Raw genomic sequence first — 27,496 nt, forward strand, 5'->3', positions numbered from 1 at the left:
TGAAGTCAAACATATTTTATTGAATTTCTCTCTTTAATGGCTTTCTGCTTCTGTTTAATTAGAAATATATGCAGGCATTGGGTCAGTGTAACCTTTTAGTAGCAAAATGTCAAGAAGACAAAAAATTCTATTTATGCTTTGCAACGACAAGTTCTTCTGAACCAAATCATGAGGTATAAAAGTTGTTAAAAGACTTTTGCAAATGCTTGAGTATTATGTTGTGGAAGCAAAGGTTTAATTTTTGAAAAACTCCTATACCATACTAGTATATACAAACAGTGGGATTTTTTGAGAAAAAAAAATTGTTTTGTTAGAAAAGCATTGACTATTGTTCTACTTTCCATTTAGTTTTCAAGATTAATTTATAAACTTACTTTTAAAATGTAAAAATTTTGCAAATCAGTTCATCTGACATTTCAGCTTTGTAAAAAACTTAATATAAATTGCTACATTTGGTCTTGTATTGTACTATCCTGTTTATACAAAGCTTGCTGATATTTAACAAAATCAATTGATGTACCTCCACAGTTTTGTTTTACAATAATTGAACGTGAAAACATTAAAGATTTCTCATTGAGTAAGTGATGGTAGTCCATGTTTGGGTTTGATCAATTTAGAAAGAAATTAGGTTCACAGGAACACTGTGTATTCACCTCCTATATAATCAATATACAGCATCATTAGCACACCAATTTTCATATTATCTATCCATAGAGCACGACAATTTCTCATAAATTACATCCAATCCGTCAATGCACACAGAAAAGTCGCCTTTAACTATAATTTGACTTATTTGTTGAAGATTTTTTCTTGTTGAGAAACTCATTTATTTTATCCTGCATTTGGACTATTAATCATTTTTTACTTGAATACAAGAAATGTAAAATGTAGTTGATTAGAAACTGCAATTGTAACTACAGTGTCAAATTAGATTTACTTTTTGATGTTTACCCCAAGGATAAATTCTGAAGAATGTTTCACTGTTTCTCTTTAATGTTGAAACTGAAATTAAATTCTTGTGAATAACTGTTTATAACCTACAAATATAGCTGATAATATCTATTATTTTCATGGTCTGCCATTTTGTTACAAATGTTCATGAACACTCCTTGAAAGCATAAAAGCTTGTTCTACTGTCCTGATAAGTTTCTCTTTATAATACATAGTATTCCTTATTCCCTTTTCTCAGTTAATGTACATTTACATATAATTTATTTATTTGTTTAAAATCATTTAAAACATTACATAACCTTGATCAAATATCTAACAATATAAGTAATACCAACACACCAAGCTGGTCTTAAGTAAATTTATAAAAGTGGAACAAAACTCATCAAAATTTTGGTTTTGTGGTCTTGGCACCACCTGCACAAAATTTAGCTATAACCAACTTCAAGCTGTTATATTATATATACTGATATTCATTATGATTTATATCAAATGTCTAAATGGACATTTAAATACAATAATTTTTACTCCATAATATCATATACATATACAAGTTTACATATACAAGTTTGATTGTATATGATTATGAACTAATGAGATTTTTATTCATCATTTTCTAATGGAAAAACTATGATAACCAACCCAAAACAAAATACTTTCATTAAAGGTCATGATTCACCATTTTTGCCATTAATTTCTGTCTTTTAAATGCGGATATAATTCTGTACGCACATGGATTTGAAGGTTGGAATTTTGACGGTGAGCTGTGAACATTATTACTCATTAGCTGAGCTAAAATAATTCTGTTTCTGAGATTAAAGTATAATTGGTCAAACGGATGGCAACATGTCCCTTTAACTATTGATACAGACTATAATTTATATATACATGTATACATATATCATTTTTGAAAAACGATTGCATGGATCATAGATTTACATTCATGTATTTTTGAGTTGAATGATATAAGTTCAATCACATTCAAAAGAAACATCCAAAAAACTAAATATTTTGGATAAAGACAGATAAGTAGGCACTGTATATGGACACATACAGAAAGTCGAGTGGTTTTGTCCGACATGAACAAAATACAAATCCAGTCTGATTTTCTATACTTAGAATAATAAGTATCTTGTGACTATATGAAGATAAAAAGTGTGTCATATTGAGAAGGAAGTACGATTATAAGAATCTGTAGGCGTTTTATTATAATTATTTACTAGTCTAGTTTTAACTGAGTTATTATAAGAATATTATTAACATATCAAGCATATACTACAGACATGACTTTCTATAAAGATTTTTTTCATGAAAACATGATGAGGGAATTATTTATGGGCCATTATTTACTCTCTTTAAGTCTTGTGAGATCGGTAGTCTGATCTGTGATGGGGTCAAGGACAGTTATTGGTATAATATTATAATGTATAAAGTAAGATTTATGGTGTCTTTTATCTTTTAGTAGTTGGAAGTACTTTGATTCCAAGACTACAAGACTTTTGGAGTACTATATAAGTACTATATAAATACATCAATACTTTGTAAAAGAACATTTCTTTGGAATCACTGGACTCTTTGTGAAGAATTGAATGCAATTAAAGTTTAAGTCCTATTTTTTGGCTTATAACTGAACTAGTAAAAATGAGCAAGACCATTCATTATGCCAGGAGTGAAATTTTGCCAGTACAGTGGCAGTAGCCTACCCTCTTTCAATTTCTACTGTTGATGGAGTTTTTAATGTTCACAATTAGACTTTTATTACCTAAAATAATGATAGTTCACTGTTGCTCTTTCATTTTAAAAGAGTCTTGTTCCTCTATGTATAGGTCCTTCTATGCAGGCTCTGATGGTGCTACAAAATTTGGGTTAATGTAAGTGTAAATATATATACAGTAAATAATTATGTACCAAAAAAAATAGGAAAAGATATAAGAATGTAAGGGATATGTCAAAGATTGATCATCAATATAAATAATCTCTACCAAATTAACATAATCAATCAGAAAAATTATCTTACTTCTGCTCTATATATTGTGCTCATTTTTTTGCAAAAAAACCATTTTTCATTTCTGATAGCTTTCAAATTGAAAATAGATTAGCTTAATCTACAAGATTTGTACCATCAATTTTTCCCTCTACATCTTTTTTTTTCTCTCCTACAATTGCACAAATTTGATTGAAAATGAAGATTTTTTGTGAAGAATCAAGGATTTTGTGAAGAATCAAATGTTTCATGAAGAATCAAGAAGTTGTACACCACATGAAATAAGAGGATATTGAAGTGAACTTTGATCGGTTACCACCTACTCGCTTAGCCAGCCTATCTTCCTATTGATTAAGATATAAATCATGCTTGGCTATATATGTCTGAAAATTGGAATTCTCTTATTAATGAAAGAGATGGTGGCTGAGAAAGAATTTGTATTTGTCTGAAGGAAGATAATTATAAAGTTTGTATATTTATGAAAATATATGAGATAAAGTGTGATAAGGAATTATTTATGATGATGAATATGTCATGATATGTATATTTACCAGTATTAACTATCAATTGACTAAACCCACATACAAAAACCTCTTTTACTCAACCAGACGGCAATTTTTTCTCCAAAAACATCTGCAAATATTAGAATAGATTTAATTGATTTTAGATTGCTGTGGATTTGTTTTTCATCAAGTTTAAATGCATCATTGATTTCTTCAAGGAGCCATACCAAAAAAAATGTTTCAGAAAACATGTCTTCAAGTCTTTTACCTTTAGAAGTTCAATTCCGTGCTCAAAATGAAAAACAGCACCTTGTACTGAACCAGATGTTGTTCAATTGCTAAAATAGTAGGAATCTGATTAATGAAAATTTAAAAACTTTGAGGATTTCAATATCACTTTAATAGAATTAAGCAATGACAGTAAACATTTTGATAGTCTAGTTGATAATCACAGTTGCATAGTGGCATTTAGAGCCTAGAACAGTAAGTTCTTCTGCAGTCTAGACAAACCACACAAATTGTAGTTGATGGAATTGACTGAAATAGACTACAGTTCCAAACAACTGTAGGGCTGGTAGACCTAACCACTGAGAATATGACCCATGATTCGAAGCTTTTATTCTTAGTAACAAACTATATTTATTTGTTTATTGCAAATCAAATCTATATTTGATACAAATCAAATGATTTCAGTTTTAAATCCTTCTTTTCTAAACCTTGTCTTGAACTATTGAATAAGGGAAACATTGCTGCACTTTTCATTTAGTTATCAGTTCATTTAGTTTGAACTGATAATAAAATAACATACCCTAATTTCAATCCCTATAAATCACATTTAATATTGAGATTTTCATATAATACTTCACTGTCCATTAAAAATAATCCTATACAATGTTCTATCTAGGCTAATAAATCAGGATAGTCCAAATTAGAATTTAATTTGCTTGATATTGAGTAGGAATTGTAGGTGGATAGTGAACTATTTGCTAGATATTGAGTAGGAATTGTAGGTGGATAGTGAACTATTTACTAGATATTGAGTAGGAATTGTAGGTGGATAGTGAACTATTTGCTAGATATTGAGTAGGAATTGTAGGTGGATAGTGAACTATTCGCTAGATATTGAGTAGGAATTGTAGGTGGATAGTGAACTATTCGCTAGATATTGAGTAGGAATTGTAGGTGGATAGTGAACTATTTGCTAGATATTGAGTAGGAATTGTAGGTGGATAGTGAACTATTTGCTAGATATTGAGGAGGAATTGTAGGTGGATAGTGAACTATTTGCTAGATATTGAGTAGGAATTGTAGGTGGATAGTGAACTATTTGCTAGATATTGAGGAGGAATTGTAGGTGGATAGTCAACTATTTGCTAGATATTGAGTAGGAATTGTAGGTGGATAGTGAACTATTTGCTAGATATTGAGGAGGAATTGTAGGTGGGTAGTGAACTATTAATGTTTGTCTATTATTGTGAAATATTCACTAAGGTCAAGTTTCTGATTTGAAATATCATATTTTCTCTTTTTCATTTATTTGAATTCTAGATCTTACATTTTTTCTGACACATTTTGAAAATGTATTTAATTTCATTTTCTATGGTTGATGATTAGTGTCTCTCTTATTTATCTGAAAGAATAAGGGTCAAAAGGGTTCATTCCATGTGTGCTACTGAGATGACTAAGTTAACCTTGGTGTCCTCACTGGAACCAACTTTAGATTTTATAAACTTCAGTTGAGCTATAAGCAATCAAGACTTCATTTGGAGTGGAAAATAAATTTCTCACTAAAGTATGAGCTAACCTTAAAAACAATCTGATATCCTTGTTAATGTTGGTATTGTGTTGTTACTCCAGAAAATTAAAATTGCTGATGTCACTACAGCAAATTACATTTGATAATGAAAAAAAAAACCAAAACACTCATGATATATTGATGATAAGATGATTTATATAATCAAGCTGGTCCTACCAGTAAACAAGTGAAATATGCATGTCCAGCACTGATAATTTATAGTAACTATCTTTTAAATATAAACTAGTATATACATATAATAAGTGGTTATACTAGTGAAGTAACCAGTCAATAACAATATTAACTAATTACTATCAGACTATATTAGTTAAGATAACCAAGAGACTAGTTAATTCACTGTATACTGTCACAAGGGTACCATTGATCATATTTTATATAATATTAAATTATACATAATATATGTTTAAAAGTCTGTTTGAATTACAGCGTAAAGTTAAACATATTGTATATTTCATTGATAATAGACACTAGTTAATTACTATATAGAAATTTGGCCTGAAAAATATCTGTACCAGGGAGATGATAATAGGCTTTATTTCCAGCCTAAATATCTGAGAATATTGAGACTGTACCAGATATTTCTTTAAAATAAGTTTGACTTCTATGATTAAGTATAGACTTTGTGGATTGAAAGTGAAAGAGTAGTCTGAAACACTCTTCACCTTTGGAGATGCAAACAGTCCCTGAATAATTTAGCCTTATGTTAAATGACTTACATACAATCTGGTAAGCATCAAAAATATCTTTGAGGGACTTGAAAGAGTCAGCAAGTCATGGACTATCTGTTAACTACCTAGTTTAAACAGGATCATAGCCCAAGGTTATTCTATCTGCAGATTGTACTGTATACAAAGGAAGTCCATGGAGAGATATAGATATAATAGTTGATATTTGAGTTCTACTATTATATGAAATAGAAAATTCCCATGATAATTAGACTAGATTTTCTACATGTTTAATCAATTAGTTCTACTGTCTGATTTACTTTTAGTTTTATTATCATATTGTTTATCAACTTATTATTTCCTCTACTTTTAAACTAATATGTTTATTAGCATAGGTTGGAGGTGCTTGCTCTTTGACTTTGAATTATAACAAAGAGAAAGAAATGAATGGAGTTTTTCCTCTCACCTGATTGGGTTTCAGAATACAAGCAATACCATGCAGTGTTCAATGAGAGAAATTTTTTCAGGACAGTGACAATAACCTACTCTTTTTCAACTCATAAAAGAATTGCTAACATAGACAATGTAATTTGTTCAAGGTATGATTTTTACACTCAGGCAAAGTGGTTTTTATTGAATTTGATGAAAAATGTTGTTAAAACTTAGACAAAGAATGATGTTAACTAATATTACTAAAATATTCAGTTCGGTCATTTACCTTTTTAAAACTTGACGGTAGCTTTAAAGATTCTTTTCAGATTTCATTAAAAATGTAACCTGAATGACACAAAGACATTGAAGATATTTAATATTGATGACTATGTAGTTGATATAGATCATATATTGACTAGAATAGATACTATTATTGTATTAGTATTTTATTAGACTGATTGACATACCTCATTTGATTTATCTGTAATATATCCTCTTTATAACTATATTAATTACACTCTTTATTAATTAAATAAATGCTAGGAAATAAATAAGAGAAAAAGTCAATAGGCTAGTGTCAATATAGTAGACGTTTGTGTATCTAAAGAACTGTTACATTAGGCCATAAAAATCAATTCCATTTTTCTGGGACATCCTGGAACTGATGCCAGACTTTGATGCCACTGAAATAAATGAGTATGGTTACATGGTTGGTAGCTCATGTTGTAGCTAGATATGGAACACAGTTTATGGTCTCTGCTCCTTGCACGCAATGCAAAACACTTAAAAAAATTTAACTTCATCATTTGGTGAACTATTGCAATTATAGATATACCATAAAAATTGATTGGTTTATGTTGCTTGATATTTACGTATCATGAGGTTGAATTCTCAAGTAGATATCAAAAATATAATTTTTGTTACTAGGTGAGGGGAGCAGAGCATGGTGTTGGATTTTTCTATGTTCATTACATAAATTATCAGGAAAGATGAACAGAAAATTTGTCTTGGACAGTTGCATACTTCTGCTGTCCTAGCAACACAATTTTCAATGCAGAATAGCTGATGGCATCCATCTTAATATACAGATTTAGGTGCAGAACATACAATATACCAAGTTAAACCAATGCCTGGTGTGCTACAAGCTGAACACCCATGTCCAAAATCACCACGAGACTGACAAACAGCATGGTGGACTAAACCAGAGATTAATATTTCTGGCCTTGTATATTATTGATTGAAAGTATTAGATAGACAAGTATAATGTTTAGATCAACATGTTACCTTGTTATATTTAACTATATATTGTTTTATCTCTTGATATATGACCAGTCAATACAATCTAGATCTATCATCATATACTCTGATTCTTTTCATTTATTACGAAATCTTAGATACTCTTTCCTATCTAATCCTGTTAACCTACTTGTAAGGAGAGACCAGGAAAGATTATCTTAAAAACTCTTTCCTATCTAATCCTGTTAACCTACTTGTAAGGAGAGACCAGGAAAGATTATCTTAAAAACTCTTTCCTATCTAATCCTGTTAACCTACTTGTAAGAGAGACCAGGAAAGATTATCTTTAAAACTCTTTCCTATCTAATCCTGTTAACCTACTTGTAAGAAGAGACCAGGAAAGATTATCTTAAAAACTCTTTCCTATCTAATCCTGTTAACCTACTTGTAAGAAGAGACCAGGAAAGATTATCTTAAAGACTCTTTCCTATCTAATCCTGTTGACCTACTTGTCAGGAAAGATTATCTTAAATACTCTTTCCTATCTAATCATATTGACCTACTTATCAGGAAAGACCAGGAAATAGCATTCATTATGTCTTACACTTTTACTTTGGATTCCAAACAGGATTGAATTTATGTTTTACTACAATAAAGTCTGTGGCTAGTAAAGCAGTACCTGATCATTTTTACTGGAACACCTGATGTCAATCTTAATCAAGTATTAACTGGCACTGAAGAAAAGAAAAGATCATAGACGATCATTAACAAAACTTTTTGCAAATAATGTATTGAGAAGACGTATCTGGAATGAGTCATACTGTTGTCCATTGTGGAATGATATTCAGGAAATCCATAAAATATTTGTCAAAGATTATAGATAGAAAGGAACGATACCGACATTTGTCTATGTGGTCTACTCTGAGAATTTGTTTCAATAGCCCAATATACAATCCATTTCTCTTCTTTGTGAGCTTATAAAGATGTGGCTATTTGAACATCCCTTGCAGGTACAGACCATTAGAATTGAATATATGACAGAATGAGTAAATGCCTTCTAGTCTGGGTCAGAGTATATAACTTGATTTTAACTTTGTTAGTTTCTCTGAAATTTCTCTCGCATCAAAGATCAACTCCCACCTTTTAAAATGTAAGATGTCAGGGGAAACCAATTATATTGGTTAAAATGTGATAAAGGCCTAATTCCCTCATGTATCCAAATAGTCATCCTTCAGATGTAGGATACATAATAAGGAGAACCATGTTATCAGCATTTAAATAATTTATACTTTACTGAACTCTTATGTACTTAAAGGGATTGTAAAATGTTTTCTAATTTTTGTAGGTGTATCCCGGACACTGCTGGCATCGATTTGCACCATTCCAACTTTCGGACAGATGTCTGTGGTTTCTGCAATCCTACTTAAAGTAAGATTGTGATGATGTCACTAATCTGCTTTACCACAAAGAGTCTTTTGCGATTAGTGAAGCAAGCACTTAGTTTTAATGGAATTGCAGGAACTGATGATATCAATGTCCCTGATTCACATGGAAAATTTAGAAAACCTTTGTTATGGTTAATGTTTTAAGAGAAAAAAAACCCTATTCCTGAATAGTAGGCATTTTAAAAAAGTACTATAATTGTCAAGTACATGTTAACTAGTTATGTTAACATGTTATAATTATCAAAAAGATATTAAATAAGCTTGATTTATTTTGTAATGACTCCTACTAATGATTGTAGTATAAAAAAATCCTCATTTATTATTTACTGTTTTCTCTGCAACATATTGCACATCTTTTATCCTTGTTTATGATAGACAATCTATACATACACAAAGAACTTAGTTATTGACCCAAGGCTTTGTATGTTTTCTCACCATCTTTACCATAATATAACAGGTTTGAAAAGAAAAATCTGGAATCCATTTTTGTTTTGCTTGTCTCAGGTATCTGGTTCATTTTAAGGCCAGTTCTGACTAATGAGATATAATGGTAATAGATGGAATTTCATTGTAATCATTCTGCTATTTAATTATACTTCATGATTTATTTCAAGAATCCTGCATTTCTACCAGTAGCATTACAGGACAGAAACAAAACACTTAAAGAAACAGTTTCTAAGATTTTTTGAGTGGCAATGCCTGTCCCTCTCTGAAGTCTCTGTCATCCAATCAATGTGTGCTCAAAATTTCATCTTTTTCTTTGCTAATTTCATATTCTTAATGCTTCAGATAAAGTATCTTTTCATCTGAGGCCTTTGTTTGTGGATAACCTTGTAGTGTCAGCTTTCCAAGTTAACTACTGTTGATTCAAGATGGCTACTGGAAGACTATATGTTAATCAGTATTGATAAATTTGTCTGGGTAATATTTATATAGCCAGAAACAACCTACTATTACCATTTATTTCACTCCTGTAAATTATTATGTTTTCTAACCAGAGGTCAATTGGTCAAGTCTAAACACTCAGCTCTGGTCAGTTAGAGTTGTAAATATTCATTAACTGGAATTGCCTGAAACATAGTCAATGATGGCTGAGAAGATAATTTGACAGCTAAAAAATACTGGTCTATTTTCAGATTGCCTGTTGTTCAGTAACAAAATGATGTTCCTTCACATTCCATTTATTACCATATCAAAATATATTTACTAACTATGAAAAGATAAACAAACTAACTTAACAAATAACCAGGGAACCCCTGACTCTTTCTCAGTTATTAAAACCTGACTCTTTCTCAGTTATTAAAACCTGACTCTTTCTAAGTTATTAAAACCTGACTCTTTCTCAGTTATTAAAACCTGACTCTCTCTCAGTTATTAAAAGGACAGGTGTGCCATTCTTTTTAACCAATCATATTATAGTCTCTTAGTTAAGTCAATCAGTAATAGTGTTCAAAGCATACTGTTAAAATTTGAGCCTTCAAATGCATGTTTGTCAAGAATTATCTGCGTTTGAATATTAAAATAACGATTCGTCAAGATAAGATACTCTGTGATACATAGAAAAGACATATATAGAAATTGTAGGTCAAATTCCTCGTTTGAGATATTTTTGAAGAAATTGTGCGAAATTCGTACATTTCTAGTACTTCTGAAGACTATTTATATATTTTCAAAATTCAAAATTTTAACTAATTTGAGAATGACTATTAAATCTTTGCATAACATTATAAAATTGTTCATAAAATTAAATCATACCAAATTATCAAACCAATATGCATATTAACATCAAGTGTTTGCGAGAAAAATATGCCCCACTCACCTTTACTAGTATTAACATATTTTCATTATAAAAAGGATAATTGCAATCTTGCTGATGTTGGTAAATTAAATATCCTTCATCTTATGATGTTTAAATGTCAAGAAAAGAAAAATTCAGATCTCTAATCAAAACTTACCAATGAACAATTATCTCGGCCTTGACCTTTATCTGGTATCTTTAAAGAAAATGTCAAGCACAACATTAAATCACCTCAGCTGTACAAGCTTGTTTCAGTCTTATCCAATCTTCCTGATAAATGTTGGTGTATAACATCCACAAGACTACAACAGAATTACTTAAATGTAAGTAATTTCTTCAGGTTGACCTGATCAATCTAGCCTAACAAAATATTTGTGCTGATTCAAAACATGACATGACCATAGAAAACCCAGAGAATTAGGTTTGGCACATCTTTACAATGTCAAGCTATTACAAACTTCATATTTATACCTTGACTGCAATAGCCACTTTTCTTGTATTACGGATGTTTGTAATTGAAGTGATTAGATTGTATTGTACGCTAGCGTCTACAGTCAAGCAGAGGCCTCAACAGAAAGTCTGTAAACACAAAGCCATAATGTTTACAGTATATCTGTCAATGGCTCTGATTGGCAGTATTAGCTGGTCTACAATCCAATCAATCGCTACATTCTGTGATATAAGAATAGAGCCGTCAAGAACAATCAAGGTATAAGTATGGAGTTTCTAAAAGCTTGATATTGCGAAGATGAGTTTGGCACTACCTTAATGTATTTGTATATCATTAATTATTGTTCTTACTAGTTAAAATACAGATAATTATTGATTTTACCTATCCTTTAATTCCATCTCTGATTTTATTTTAAAAGATTTATCCCTGCTAGATTTTGATAAAAAGGATTTTTTCTATGTATGTGTATACAAAAGTTTTTTTGCTGTTCAGAATGGCAAATGTACAACAAAAATGGAGACTGATTTAGATCCAGCATAAAATACACATGATCATTAGTGTGTTAAGACATGATCATGAATATATTTCATTGCCATTTTTGAGGTTGATTTTGGTCTTGAATATATGTATATATACTTCTGAAATACTAAAAATGTATGAATATCACTTAATTCCTACATAAATACCTCAAACTAGGCAATTCACTTTCTATTTCTATGTCTTTTCCATATATGGCAGAGATTTAAGAGAAGATGAATTGTATTTTTAACATGGATAATTCTGAAGACACATGGATTTAAAGGCTCAAATTTCAATGGTGAGCTGTGTACACTATTACTCATTACCTTAACTTAGCTAAAACATTCTTGTTTCTGTGGCTAAAATGTTGAAAATGTCTCTTGAAATAGATTGGTACATTTCATGCTTAACATTGTGAAATGTTCTACATAAAATGAAATTATACATGGTAAACTCAATGAGTCCATGCTTTTTAATGTTTCTTATTAGTGAATTAGAGTGTGGTATGGCTCCTTTAAATCGTATGAACAAATAGCTGATTATTTATTTAAACATTCATTAAGTTGAATTCATTTAATCATACTTCATTATTCTCTCTCTTTACTACAAAATCCTGTTTCCACACTAAAAGATAAAAATTATTTCAAGTATTGATTTAATAACTAACATGGTTTTGCTCAATAAAGTGGAACGAAGTCATCAAGTCTTAATAAGTGGAACTAGAGATTAACTTTCAATTACTGTAATGGTAAGGTGGTGTTAAAGTTAATCACTAATTGAACACAGATAACATTTATATCAAAACACAAATTGGCCACAAATTGACTTGATGTCTGACATTTTATGCACAAGTTTCTCTTCTTGAAAAGTAAGGAGCCTGTTCACTAACCTGGTGATACTTGGTTACTATTCTGATGTTACATGCTCACCAAGTGGGTGATGTTTACTTACTAACTTGGTGATTCTTGCTCACAAACCTGGTAAAACTTGCCCATTTACCTGGTGGAACCTGTTAACTAACCTGGAAATTTTTGCTCTCTTACCAGGTGGTACTTGCACACTAATCAACATGGTAGAACCTGTTCACGAACCAGGTTGTACTTGTTCACTAACCTAGTTGTACTTGTTCACTAACCTGGTTGTACTGGCTCACAAACATGGTGATACCTGTTCACTAATATGATGACACTTGCTGTCTAACCTGGTGTTTCTTGCTCACTATCCTGGTGGTACATGCTCTCTAACATGGTGATACTTGTTCACTAACCTTGTAGTTCACTAAATTGGTGGTTCTCTAACCTGTTATTGCTCAGACCTGATAATACTTATTCCAAAAGATGGTGGTAACCTGAAAATCTGTCGGTGGTATATATTCAAATTTCAAAACCACAAATGTATGTTCAGTCAACATTTGTATCAAATATTATTACAAGTGCTTTACTGCCCGCACATGTTTACAAAGATAATAACATTACTTTCTATTTGGAATATTTTCATAATCATTTACAATCAGATTCTAGATCAGTGAACAATGAATAATATATTCACCTAGACTCTTGCAAACATTATGCTAGTGTATTTGCAGACAAATTTTAATATGTGGGTTGGAATATTTGGTTTACATTTAATCTAATGAAACCTTTGTGGATTCCTTTTCATGAAAAGTATTTTTAGTTCTGCTCATATTATGTTTACATCTTTTAGTTATTTTTTTTGTGTATAGTAATATTAGTAAGCTGTTTTTAGTGTGTAAATTGGTGAATGTATTCTGAATGACTTCATAACAATTATCAGGTAGTAAGTAGTTTTCAATATGGAGGTAGAAAAGGTATGTTTATGTATAACACAGATGATGTTCTCAGTTTTCAACATAAAACCATGCTACATCAACAGTTGTAAATAACGCCCAGTTTAGTGTTAATATTATCGTGAGGTAAAGAAGATGATTTTAACACAAACACTAGAGTTCATTGTAACCTTCTAGATACCATTTCAAAACATATTAGAAAATCAGCTTGGCGTGTGTTTTAGTGATTGAGGGGAGATATCCTTAGTGGTTTCTTCAATAACCTGTTGCACTGCTTATTAAAATTAGATTACAAATTTTGAACTAAGCAAAGCAATGAGGCTGTACAATGCTCTGTTTTGGTTTTCACTATCCCACAATTAGTAATGTTATCAAGAAACATGTCCAACATGACACACTTTGATTTTTGAAGAATATCATTAGCACAAGACAATTGTTAGATGATAATAAAGACAAAAAAATACCAGAAAAAAAAGAAAATTTTAATTTGTTTATGGAGCAGCCCTCAGCAATATCTTAATTCCTATATGAAGACCTCACACCTGATATCAAGCAAGAGTTATACATCATAAAGTGTGCTTGAATGGATAATGTTACTTTGATATGGCAAGTGTGAGGCTATTTAACATAATTTTTCACAGTTAGATTTATAAGACATCAATTCAAAATTTTTGGCTTTTTTCATCATCAACTTGTGTGAAAATCAAAAAGAACTTTAAAATATCCCTCAGGCCAAATTCATAGCTGGATAGTTCTGATCAGACATAATTGAAAGCCAAATCAACTACCATGGTATGTAGCTTTGACTCTACTTCCTGCATCTTCTTATGGCTTCTTAATGATATTCAAGAAAATCTTAGCAGAAAATCAATGAATTCAGTCTACTATATCTATATATCATTGACTTTGATCTTCTCTAAAACCAAGATGGTGGTTGACAGACTAGAAAGTTTTCAGTGGGTAGATTGAATACCATTCCTGATATTATTTAGACTAGTTTTCAAAATTAAATCAAATAAATAGAATTAAATAATACATGGGATTTGGGAATTTAGAATATGTATAAAGATTTTATTTACAAATTTATGGATATATGTATGTAATTGCTGATTCATCACATGATTTCCCTGCCTTGTTTTTACATACCATAATGAGGACCATAGTTGCTCTTGTACTGTTTTTTTTTCATTTACTCATTTTCAGATAATGTTTCGAAGATAACATCTCAGACATAATGATCGAAGTCTGTTGGCACTAATATTATGTTTATAATATATTGAATATATGTAGGGTCTTCATTATGACCTGAAATTGTGATGGGTGAATAATTCGAGGGTACATTCCATTTCAAAGTAGGCCTACACTCACTTGATTCATGCTTTAAAACGAGGGTGTGCAAACTATCAAGAAAAAACTGTCTTTGTATTTGAATAAAACTGAAAAACTGCTGTCCAACACAGTTACAATCATTGGTCGCCATTATTAATCAATTATTTAGCCAATAATTTGATGGAATTCTAAGAACTTGTGTTGTCTGTTAGAATAATCAGAAGTAGTTAGAAGGTTGAAGAAAAACAGGTATTGAATGTATTAGGTAGAATAACAATGTTATATGATTGAATGTGAGGGCACACCTTGATATTATATCAGTAAATACACAATAGTTCAGAGTTTTTATCACAATATAAATGTTAGTTTTAGAACTGGATATCATACATCTTACTGTATTTAAAGAAAACATTCCTTCAATCCTACTTGCCAATTCTTCAAGTGGGGAATTTTAATTAGGTATAGTGTATGCTCACTTTTAAAAGTAGGTTATACTTGAGAAAAAGTAGGTAATGATTTATATCAAAACTTCATTCATATTGATTCCAGATGAAGATAATGAAGACAGGCAATACCTGCAATGTATGGTACTAAGAAAGCAGCAATAGTCTGCTCTTCATTTTTCAACTGCCAAGGAACCTTAGATATACACAGGACCTTATTGAATTGCCCCATTTGAAAAATTTTATGTTAACCCCAAATGACCTGCATCACTAACAGGGGAAACTAGATTTATACATTTAGAAAAAATCTGCAATAATGTAGAAGTGGCTAAGATTTAAGTAGACAATCTGAAAGTACCTAATCTTCACTTGAACAATTGTTAGCTGCATTTTGTTTATCAGGCAAAACAGAAACTACAACATCTTATGTTACCTATTGTTGAATAACAAAATATAGGTACATTTGAGCTTTCTAAGCTCTGTACAGATAAAGTTAGTTTAAGGTGATCTTACACCATATTGATTACCAGTTGTGTATGGTTGTAAACATTGAAAATGGGGATGAGTTTCTAATGCAACTACAACTCAGTTGCACAATAGTAGGTTATGGGAAACTTCTGACTGCAACTATACACAACTGGTGATCACTATCGTGTGAGGGCAATATCACATCCGGTAATGATTCTGTCAGCAGTCACTTCTTGAGTTTCCTTTCTGCTACAATTGAAATATAGTTAATAAGATCATGTCATCATAATAAAATATAATAAATATGATAATGAAATATCACAATTATAAACCAAATGTCATATTTATTTTAAAAATTGACAGTTTTATAACTTCTTCCTGTTTTAAAGTACACAATGATTCAATCTAGTGGGTACTGTTACACAAATATAAATTTAGAATTCCATATACAACCAGTTATCAAAGATGGCTGAAAGCAGGTGGTTGAAAGAATAAAATGACAATGGTGTGCCTTACAATAGCACAGTGCTTTACTGATGTCTCTTTTCATAAACAATAAAAATTTCTCTTCTGTTACTGAATCTCCTCTGAAGATTGTGCAGGAGGTATTAAAGTATATTTTACTAGAACCAGCCCCTTAGATATTGAATCATCATTTAACTGCTCATCATTGACTGTTAAGTCATCCATTTTGTTTATTTATACCCCTGTAGATGGAACAGGTGTTATTAAAGTAAATAATTACTAGAACCAATCCCTTTAGTACTTTTATTTGAGTAAATTATTATGAAAACAAATTCATTGGGTACTGAATCAAATTGCTCATCCTGAAAAGTTAAGTCATCCATTTTGTTTATGTATAAACAAATTGTTAAAATTGTCTGCTGTGAAAACAAATCTCTCTTGTAGATTGAGAGGGTGTTATTAAAGTATGTTATCATTAGAACCAATCCCTTTAATACTGAATCAGTCTGTTAATCCTGGAAAGTTAAGTCATCTGTTTTGTCTATGCATAAGCATTAAAGGTTACAATTACCTAGTTCTCTTTTGCAGATTAAGGTATTTCTAAAGTATATCATTACTAGAACCAATCCCTTTGACACTGAATCAGACAGTTAGTCATCCATTTTCTTTCTGACAATTTCTATATCCAGGATATCTTTATAGATCAAATCTTGAGTCAATACCAGAGGTTGAGTTGTAAGGTCCAAGAGGGAAGGCATTACCACAAAATTAAATTAAGCTTCATGTAATCATTCTACACTAGACCAAGTAAACCAAATGGCCTATTTTATTTGGCAAAGTTCCATAGAAACAGTGTACGGTAGTTGAAACTTGATAAAAATCAGCAAAACTCCTGATAATTCAAAGAAAACAATTGAATTCTTGGAATTACAGGGTTAAATACCAAACATTGGTAAATATCTGTCTTTCTACTGATTACCATTGATAGATTGTTGATGTTTAGAGTCCATCTTTTGTCTGTATTTACATTACTCACAGTCTGTTCAAGATATACATTCAAGCTGGTAACTTGAGGTTCAAATTTGACTTGCGAGCTGATGATTTTAGGTTCACATTTGACATGCTAGCTGATGATTTGAGGTTCAAATTTGACTTGCAAGAAGATGATTTGATCTAGAATTTGCTAGCAAATTAATTGATGACTTGAGGTTCAAAATTGACCTGCTAGCTGATTATTTGAAGATCAAATTTGACTTGTATGCTATGATTTGAGGTAGAATTTGCAAGAAAACTTATGATTTGAGGTGAAATTTGATAGGAAGCTGAAAAATGGACATTGCTTTTGAATTGAGGTTCAAATTTGACATGCTGGCTGATGATTTGAGGTTCACTTCCTTCCACTAACCAAAAGCTTGCTGATTATTTGAGGTCCAAACTTCTATGGACTAAGCATTTGTGGTTATGGAGTCTTTGTAATCTGATTTTTGTGAAATCATTTTTGTTGTTTTGCATTAAAAATGGAATGGTGAGTGTCACAAACATTTAACTTTGACAAATAAAAAAAAAATATATAAAAAAGCAGAAGCTACAGTAAAATTGTTTATTAATGCTAATCAAGTATCATAAGATAACTAGCTAGAAAGAAATGAGTCTTCAACGTCACTTAGGTACAAACAACCATAAGATTTATAATTCTTGGACATAGTTATGTTTCCATGGCAATAGTTTTCATTAACAGTGTGATATCTTTAATGTTACAAATAGCACAAATCCTTCCAAGTCAAGATGCCTTCTATATTTGATTTCCATTCTCTTTCAGACTTTAGTTCATTGTTCTTGAAACTTATTAATTACTTTACTCTAGGTTATTATGATATACGTCTAATTGAACATGTACATGACCAAGTGTTTCATGATGAAAACATTGTTGTACTGTTTTGTCTGAACAATGCATCACTTTCTATTCTTTCCTGTATAATGCTAGAGGCATACGAGCGTATTTTTTTGCCCGATCATAGCTATTAAAATCACCAGCAAATATTCATGCCAGATCACAAAGGGGCACACATGGCGAATACTGTCACTCGGTGACATGAGCAGGATCAAGAGCGTACCTTTTCAGTGATTCGCAATCGGGCAATAAAATGCTCTTGTTTGCCTCCATTTATAAGATATGTAAATACATAACAATTTCATATGACTTTGAAAATCTTTACATTTTGATGAAATAAAAATGACCCTGAATTTGTTTCTAAATGATCAAACTCTTTTTTATGACAGGTCCTCTGACCTGAATCACTGAGGGTACAAAATTTGAAGGTGCTATTTGGAATTATTCTGGTAAATGGTCTATTGATAGAGATATTAAAGAATATGAAACTGGTATACTATTTGACAATTATATACAGTATAAAAGTAACAATGATTGTTAAAGAGTATAAGCGAAGTCTGCTTAAGGTCATATTATTGATTTTGATGAGATTTTTTTTTAATGTAAGGGTAAAACATAAAACATCAATAATGATAAGGCATGTGGGATATAAATTAGTCTTGAACAGCCAGTGTGAAATATTACTACTATAAACTTTGTCTAGCCAATTAAACTACTAACATCTGGTCGTAATATTTAATTTTTAACAGTCTGGAATGTAGCCTTTATTGTCAGACTTTTACATCAAATATCCATGTATACCATGGATGTTCTATTGTTCATCTCGGAAGTCTTGACATATTTGTACTTGATATTATGGTTGTGATACAAAATACACTGTGGGCAACAGAATTGCATATCTGTGAGTGAATGCATGCAATCAACTGATTCTGAAGCTCAAGGCTGAAACTTCATTCTCAATAAATTCAGCAGGATACAGAATTTTGAAGTGAGAAAAATTATAAAGAAAGAACAATTTTTCAACTTAGGTTTACAAGAATTATTTCTACCAGCAGTTCTTGGCCAAAATTCTTGGCATTGGTACGTACTGTACTGATAACCACTTTGTGTAATCCACATCTTGGTATTTGAAGACCTCAAATGTATACTCAAATTGACAACAAAATCATTAAGTAATGAGTACAATAGCCAACCTTCATCAAGATAAAAAGTCAGTCTATGGAAAAAAGCTCTTCATTTTTAAAGGCACAAATGGATGACTTGTATGCTGAATACTTGTTTACATGTTCTCATAAACACAAGTTTACAGCCCAGACATTCTACCAATATAAATATATTTTCAAACAATATTTTCATTGTAAATTGAACAATATTTGACAATTATTGTCTTGACTCTTTCTATAACAGAGTATTTATTTGAGACTTTGGCTATTTGCCATGAATAATTATAGAATAGAATTGTGATGGATTATATAATTATGTTTTGAATGATAATACAGCTCTCCACTATGTCCTAATATATTCTCTTGTTATAATTTCACAATCTATATAGTATAATCAAATATAACAGCTATTATATATGATTTTAGAGTGGGATTACCACATTTAGATTATGATGTTTGCTCCTTCTTGAGTGCCTCAGTTTTCCCTATGTCAGTGATGCAGGTCTGAGGGGCTGACATGGCAAAAATGTCCAGTGATTTGAACCTAAACTGAGTGGGCCACAGACTGTGCTCTACAATCAGCCCAATTTGGTGCAGAAATGAAGGATGTACAAGATTCATATATCTTCTTGAGTGCAGAACTGTAGATGGGGTTCAGATAGAGGGCATACAGGTAAAAATTATATGTGGTCAGACTTATATTTGCTTCTTCAGTTTTCAATAATTCTGTACTGTTCATGGCTCTGGATACTATACTTGCTCTTTTCACACCATAAATCTTCCAATGTTTGAGGTAATAAAAATATATATTTATTATTTATAGATTGTATTACTTTCAAGTTTAGGATAGGGCATTATATAGATTGTTTTAAAGTGATATGTTATAAATAAATAAAATAATAACCTAATATTTTGATATCTATTTCACAACTCTCGAAATAACGAGTTTCAAATCAATGATTCTCCATTTTAATTGCCCATTGTGAAAGCCATTTTCAACACTTTCACACATCAACATTTTATTTCTTTAATAGCAGTGTTCTGTTGTAAAAGTGTTTTATGTTTAATGGATATGTATTCATCTCTTACAATTTTATGGATTTTTTTTGTAGAAAATTGATAAAAATCTACTCTCTCTACAATTTAAAATCAAAGAGCAGTCATACTATCCTTTTATTTCCATGCTTGTTTTGGCACCGTGCTGCAGATTTATAGGAAATTCTTCATCAATGTCTGTCATCCCAACATTTTATGTAAGTTGTAGTGATTGGAAAGGATTGATTTTTACCACTGTACACAATGTGTCAGCTAGCCAACCACTTTTCATTTGACATTTTGGTTTACACCAGATCAATACCAGGCCTGAAAAGTGTGAATAGAAACTCATAAGAATTACGATGACGGAGCACAATTTAAACATAATACTTTGATGAGGTTGGATTGAAATAGTTTTTGTTAGGTATACTTGCTGACCTTATTAACAGGCATTTTAACTGCCAGTCTTGTAGCAGTGACTGCGAAATTTATGAGAGAAAAGATGAAGGTCTCAAAACAGAATTGATCTGTCTGAAGACATTAAGCTTCTTCAGCTGAAAATAGTCTGAGCCTTATTTTCAAAAACAATATTGTCATAATCTTTTGCTGGTATTCTATATTGAGAGAAAATAATAATTTACAAACTGAGACATTTGAACTTGTCTTTTTTTTTTATTGGATAAAATATGATATAAGATAGACATTTGGTTCCTATCATAATTGTTTTTGGAAGATAATATACTGTTTTATTTTTGATGAAAACATACATCTATGTCTGTAGGAAACTTGAATTTTTGAAGGCAACTTTTCCATCTCGATTCATTCAGGATTAAAGCCTAGTTTGAAAGTCGAAATTATTTTTAATTAGTTTTCAAGAAAAGCTTTTTGCAATATTATTAAGTCACTTATATTATAAAAAAAACAAATCTGTTGGTAGTTTGTATTCATCATTGAAGAAAGATAATTTGTGTTGTGACATAGTGCAGCTGTCATAATTCCAGCATGCCATTAATTTGTTGACTTTTCCGCATCATGCTTTGCAGAAGTCGGGGTAGGGTCGTATGATGTTAAGTCATGACATTGGAAGCCTATAGCATTATTCAGAAGTAATAATGATATAAATTACAGAACGGAATTATTAATGCGGGCAAGGTCGTGCCTAGTGTAATAAACTTCTGAGAACGTGTTCAGACTCTGGACATGGTTGTAAGATTAAGTATTGATTGGGGTTTGATATTAACACATAATAATGGTAATAAAGTTGTAAGCCAATGGTGTAGAATTATACATGTTGGATATTAACAGTTTTTATTTGATTAAATAACGGCCTCTTTTTAAATTCTATTCAATATATTAGAGTTTTTGTTGGCATTGTTTATCTGTATTGATTAAAAATTTCCCCTTGTTAAGTTTATAATCTATGTGGACAATAAACTATCTAAACAATATTTCTTTAGCTATATTATGAGGCCAGGATTGTTGATTACTGGTAGGTTGTTTTTGCCAGTCATATTTTGGTGGAATTAACCCGTGACTATTATTGTGATGCTTGGAAAACCTTTTTTTTTATCTAGAACTCAGATTCTCTGTCAATTTCTAGGTATCAGTGAGTCCACAGAAGCACTGGCCTGAATTACAAGAAATAGAAATGAACTGCTGAACAAAATTTTGTTATGTAGACTGGATACATGATGACACTTTTGTGAGCTCTCAGCTCATGGAAAAAGTCACACTTATATATTTAAACAACAGATTTGTCATCAGTTGCCAAATTTACACCATGAACCATTTGCCAAATTTACCTACTTGTCACAAGTTGCCAGATTTACCCCAGGAACCAGTTGCCAGATTTACCGCAGGAACCAATTGCCAGATTTTCTCTATTTACCAGTAAAAAAAACCCACAAAACTGAAGCTTAGTCCCTGTGGAAATACTAATTCAACTAATATATTATTTAGTACCAGTGTAAATGGACTAACATTTTATACTGCCACTACTGACATTTGGATGTCTGTTGGAAATAAAAAATGAACTCTCAAAGACTTTCATCCCCTGAGACTCTACGCTTTAGTTGATTTGAACTAGTGATTATTATTCAACAAGTGTAACTGTGAGTGGTTATTTTGATAATCAATTTGAAGTGAAGAGAGAAGCAAGACAATAACAGTTAGTATGAGAGGAATTAAGATCTGTAGAAAACCTCCCCATAGTTTAACCAAGTCATCAGTTTAGTGAACTGGTTTTTCAGGTTTCTATTTCATTTTAGTACATTTAGGTTAAAATTAATCACCATACTGCTAACTGGCCAGATCTGGTCTTTGGAAGCTATTGACTTTCTCAAGATTATGCATGGAGACAAATCAAAATGATCATTTCACTTAAAACTGCCTTCTGTCTTTTTAGATCATCTAAGAGGTAAACAATTATCAGTCGGATTATTACCCACAATATTCATAAAATTGAAGTGGATCCAACATTCATTGCTAAATATGGTCAAGTTGTATTAAAATGTAATACAAATGTATTTATTTATGTAAATAAGGCATTTAATAAAGAATCTGAATTTGATATTAAATTTTATGTGTATCTGATATCTGCATAGCCTGATTGAATGTACATCACCTATATTTTCTATTGCTCCTAATTGATCTTACATAATGAGAGTGAAAGTTATGATAAACAGTATTCTTTCTTTGTTATCACCAGAGAAACAGCAAACAGCTTTCTATAGTTGTGAAAGCTATAATGTCATTGTTATGAAAGATGTGTAATTTTGCAGGTATCTCAGAAATGACAACAAAATACCCTACATTATCTTTTGCCCAGAATAACACCTTGAACTTTATGTACTAAAATGTGTTTATAGAGTGCTATATTTATCATTGTAACTTTAATCTTGTTAGCAGAGTGCATGATCATTTGTAACTTTGTATATTCGACAGTTTTCTCCTATTTTGCTATGTCTTGATCAATAGATTTGGGCTTGAATGAGTTTGTATTAAAAGATGTTACAATGCATTGTGTTTGAGTTATTGCCCTTGACTTTTAAAAAAATGCCATGATGGAAGCTTGAAAAAGTTCACAATGTTGATAAAACTTGGCATGCTGTGAAGTTGGCATAATTTGTATCAATGATTTTTGAGTTATTGCCCTTGCTATATCTTTTACAATCTATTATATTGAAATACTGATGTGGCAAGTTGTGGACATGTTTGGCCTTGCCAGGCAAGCAGAAAATTCATTTGGCCTGATCTTGCTTACTTATTTTTAGTCAATATTTATTTATTGAGATAAATGTTCATCCTGTACTAATATTTTGATGAATTAGTTTAATAGTAAGCCTATATAGTACTATTAATCACTTGACTATACTCCACTGTGGTACTCAACTATTGTACTCAACTAATTCATTACCAAATGGTCTCTTAGATAATGTCAGATTTATTATGAACAATTGAGAATTAATTTGGAGGAATAGTTCATTCTAAACAATTTATACTATTCACTGTAGCTTCTATATACTAAGTCTAGTTATGAGAACAATCATTCCAATTAGCTTTCTATTCAGATCTGACCTCATTTTCTATCAATAATGATAAATAAGTGTAGCTGAAGCTTCCTTAAACTTGGCTTGAAGCAGATTTCATTCAGATCTATTTGGCACCATTATGTTGTAAGAAAATTCAATGCTGATGATTGAGATTTGACCTTGCAAAGTAATTTAATATGTTATTTACTTATGTAGGCCTACTCTGTATGTGCAACAGCTTTTCGCCATTTTTTGTCAAATGTTATTCATGAAACAAGTAATGTAAGCATATAATACAAATTACAAACACTAAATACAAATTGATAACAATTCAAACTGACAATCAAAATATATCAAGATAAATAGGTAAATATAGGTAAAATGTAATTTACATTATATATATATAACAATGGATAAAGATAAAAAGTTAAAATCTCTCTTCTACTTTCACTTTTAATGTAATGAGGCAAATTTTTTCATATATACACTGTTTCTTCAGGCCAGGATAAATATTTCAGAAATGAACAAAAATGGAAGTGTTTCCTTCCCAATATGTAAACAATGTAGAATTCTAAGCTACATATTTCAGTATATATTCTTTAGCATTTTAATCATTTGACTAATTGACTTGCATAATGTGGCATCAAAATAATATGTATACATGTCCATTATTACAGAATTTTACTTGCATAAACACAGAAGATATGTATGGATATGAGATATATTCAGGAGAAGCTGTCTGAATTTCTGTTCCAAAATTTGTAGTTGATATAAATAACATGAAACTTGAACAGAAAATTGTAGGTTGTTGGCCATTTTCAAGTGGTATTCGCCTACCAATAACTGTGGACTGGTATAATTAGTACAACAATTACCATCTATTTCATCAACATTTCAACTTTTTGACCTTTACTTGTCATTACTCACTACAGGAATCCTACTAATGATAAGATTTATAGTGGACAGTATGGCTTAACCTTCTACCAACCAATATATCTCATTTAATGTTCTATACAACTAACAAATAGTTTCAAAAATACTCTGCCTTTTGATAGAAAATTATATTATATTCAGTCTAATTTTGAAATAAAATGGTCCAGTAGGTATACTTCCTTTTCGGTATCCAATTTTGCAGGTAAAGGGAATCATCACTATGCAGTGTCACATGAGGGAAATTTGGCTCATTATCAGTAGATACACTGTATCCCATAAAAAAAGCAACTTAATACTCTATACATAAATTCTTAAATGGAAAATTTCTTTTGAAATTTTGATGACAAAGAAACAATTCTAAATGTATATCAAAGACTTTTCAAGTAAGAATAATTATTTTACCACATATTGCTTAATTTTTGTTAAAGTTTGAAAAATACTTTAAAATCGTGTGGATATTGATGAAAAAAGTTTTTTAAGGAATTTTTTATGCCGTTGATTGAATTGTTGGGGTTAAATCAAATAGCTAATGGACAATATATTACAATACTATACTTAATATTTTGATATAATACATCTTTAAATTGATTTTTTAAATTTGATTGAAGTGATTCTGTATCTGCACTCATAATTTACATGACACCAATTATTGTCAAGTCACTTTGAATTTCAACCACATCAAAAGACAGGTTTTATATCCTCTGCTAGATTAAATTCTCCAGCTTCTATCTCTAGTAATTGTGTACAAAAGCAAATACAACCAATGATTAATGAAATAAAAAATCTCTTGTGTGTGTTCTTAAAGAAACAGTACTAAGACTTTATTTCTCTCAAAGAACACTGATCTCATGTTTCATATGTAAGCTTCATTAAGCACGCTAGAGTCAATTTAATGTATCTGTACTTTTTATTGTAATAAATGCATCAGGGCTGTTGCATTGACAACAATACACATGACAGTCATGTACAGCTCCATAACCAATTTGAGTGTCTTTTTGAGTAGATTTTTATACATGATACATGATTTTAATTGACTCATAAGCTGGAAACCATCTGCCAAATGTTTCAAAGCCCTCTTTGATAGAATTGAATCCAAATTTAAATTGTAAAAATCATTTATTTTTAACATTCTGTTGAATTTTTTTACTTAAATATTGTCTACAGAAGACATAAATGTCAGATTTTGAAATTGATTTTTAATTTTTAAATCATAAAACATAGAAAATATTTGACAAAAGCATTAATTTAATCACTTAGTAAGGCAATTTTGTTGTTGATTGCAGTGTAAGAAAGTTTCCATTCCTTTTTCAGAACAGTTTGAATTTGAACTGAGCTGAAAATTTCACTTTAATATGTAGGATTTTGCAATACCTCAAGCACACAGCCATCATAGAAGATGAAGTTCCATATAATACTGATGAGTTTCTAGTAGATAAAATAGTGACTTTCGTGTTGATTGCAAAAAGCCAGAAACTTGAAAGGAAGCCTTAGTTTTTATTCAAAGAACAGTTTGAGCTTGATTTGAGCTGAAAATTTGTTTTTCAGTTTGTCTAATTTTAGTGTTACGTAAAGCACTCAACCATCATAGTAGATGAAGTCCCATATATTATCAGGGAGTTTCTTGTAGATAAGAATATATTACTTCTAGAAAGGAAGAAAAAGGCATGTCAGAGACTTGGTAAAATAAAAACTTGACTCTTCTTTTCAAGAAGAATGAATATAGTTAGCTGAAAGATAAATGATCTCAGTTGGAATGAAAGACAGTAATAGTTTCACTAACATCTCATAATCTTCAGAATTTGAATTGAAAGCTCTCTAGAGAACACAGTTTAACCTTTGTACAGCCCACTTATAAATAAATTTAATTTTATTCTACATTATTTAATTAATAGGTCTATAAATAATGCTATGTCATCACCTTTCTACATGGAAATCCCAGGTTGCCTCATTTTCATTTAAATTTGATGTGTTTTTGTCGTAGCTGCCGTCCCAGTGGCCTCAAGAGACGTGAATATAGTTGGATGTATGTGAAGTATGAAATAGAGCTAGAATTAAGGTATCAAGTACTGACAAAGGTCATTTTCATCCAGATGTTGACAGTTTACCACTTACCAAGATGATATTTTCAATCAAAAACTATTACACATGTATTTTTGTGTAATACCCAAATCCAGAGACAAATTAATCTGGGATGTAAATTATTCAATGGATTTCAAATATTCCAGTGGATAGCCCAAGTAGTTTATAACATATTCAAAGTGCATTAGAAATATCACATGGCAATTCAAGTTTATTTTAATTTCATTCTGACTGCACTTAATACATAATTAACACATTGCAACAACATTCTGATTAGATTAGAAGAAAGATTGAAGCACAAGATCAATTCAGATTCATTATGAACATTATCACTACAGTCAATGTGCCTTCCAAACAGAATTTATTAGTATTCATAAGGTAATTAGATCACATTCAATCCAGATTCTATCTGTATTATATTTATTCCTACTTTACTGAGCTACTACTGAGCTAGCTGACAGTGATGTTTTGTAATAGCCCAGTCACACTGAACTGCGACATTTAGTGATCTTATGGTTACTAAAAATGTACTTGGTCGCTGGCAAACGTGAAGATA

Source organism: Lottia gigantea (assembly GCF_000327385.1).
Source record: "Lottia gigantea unplaced genomic scaffold LOTGIsca_80, whole genome shotgun sequence".
Classification (NCBI taxonomy): Eukaryota; Metazoa; Mollusca; class Gastropoda; family Lottiidae; genus Lottia; species Lottia gigantea.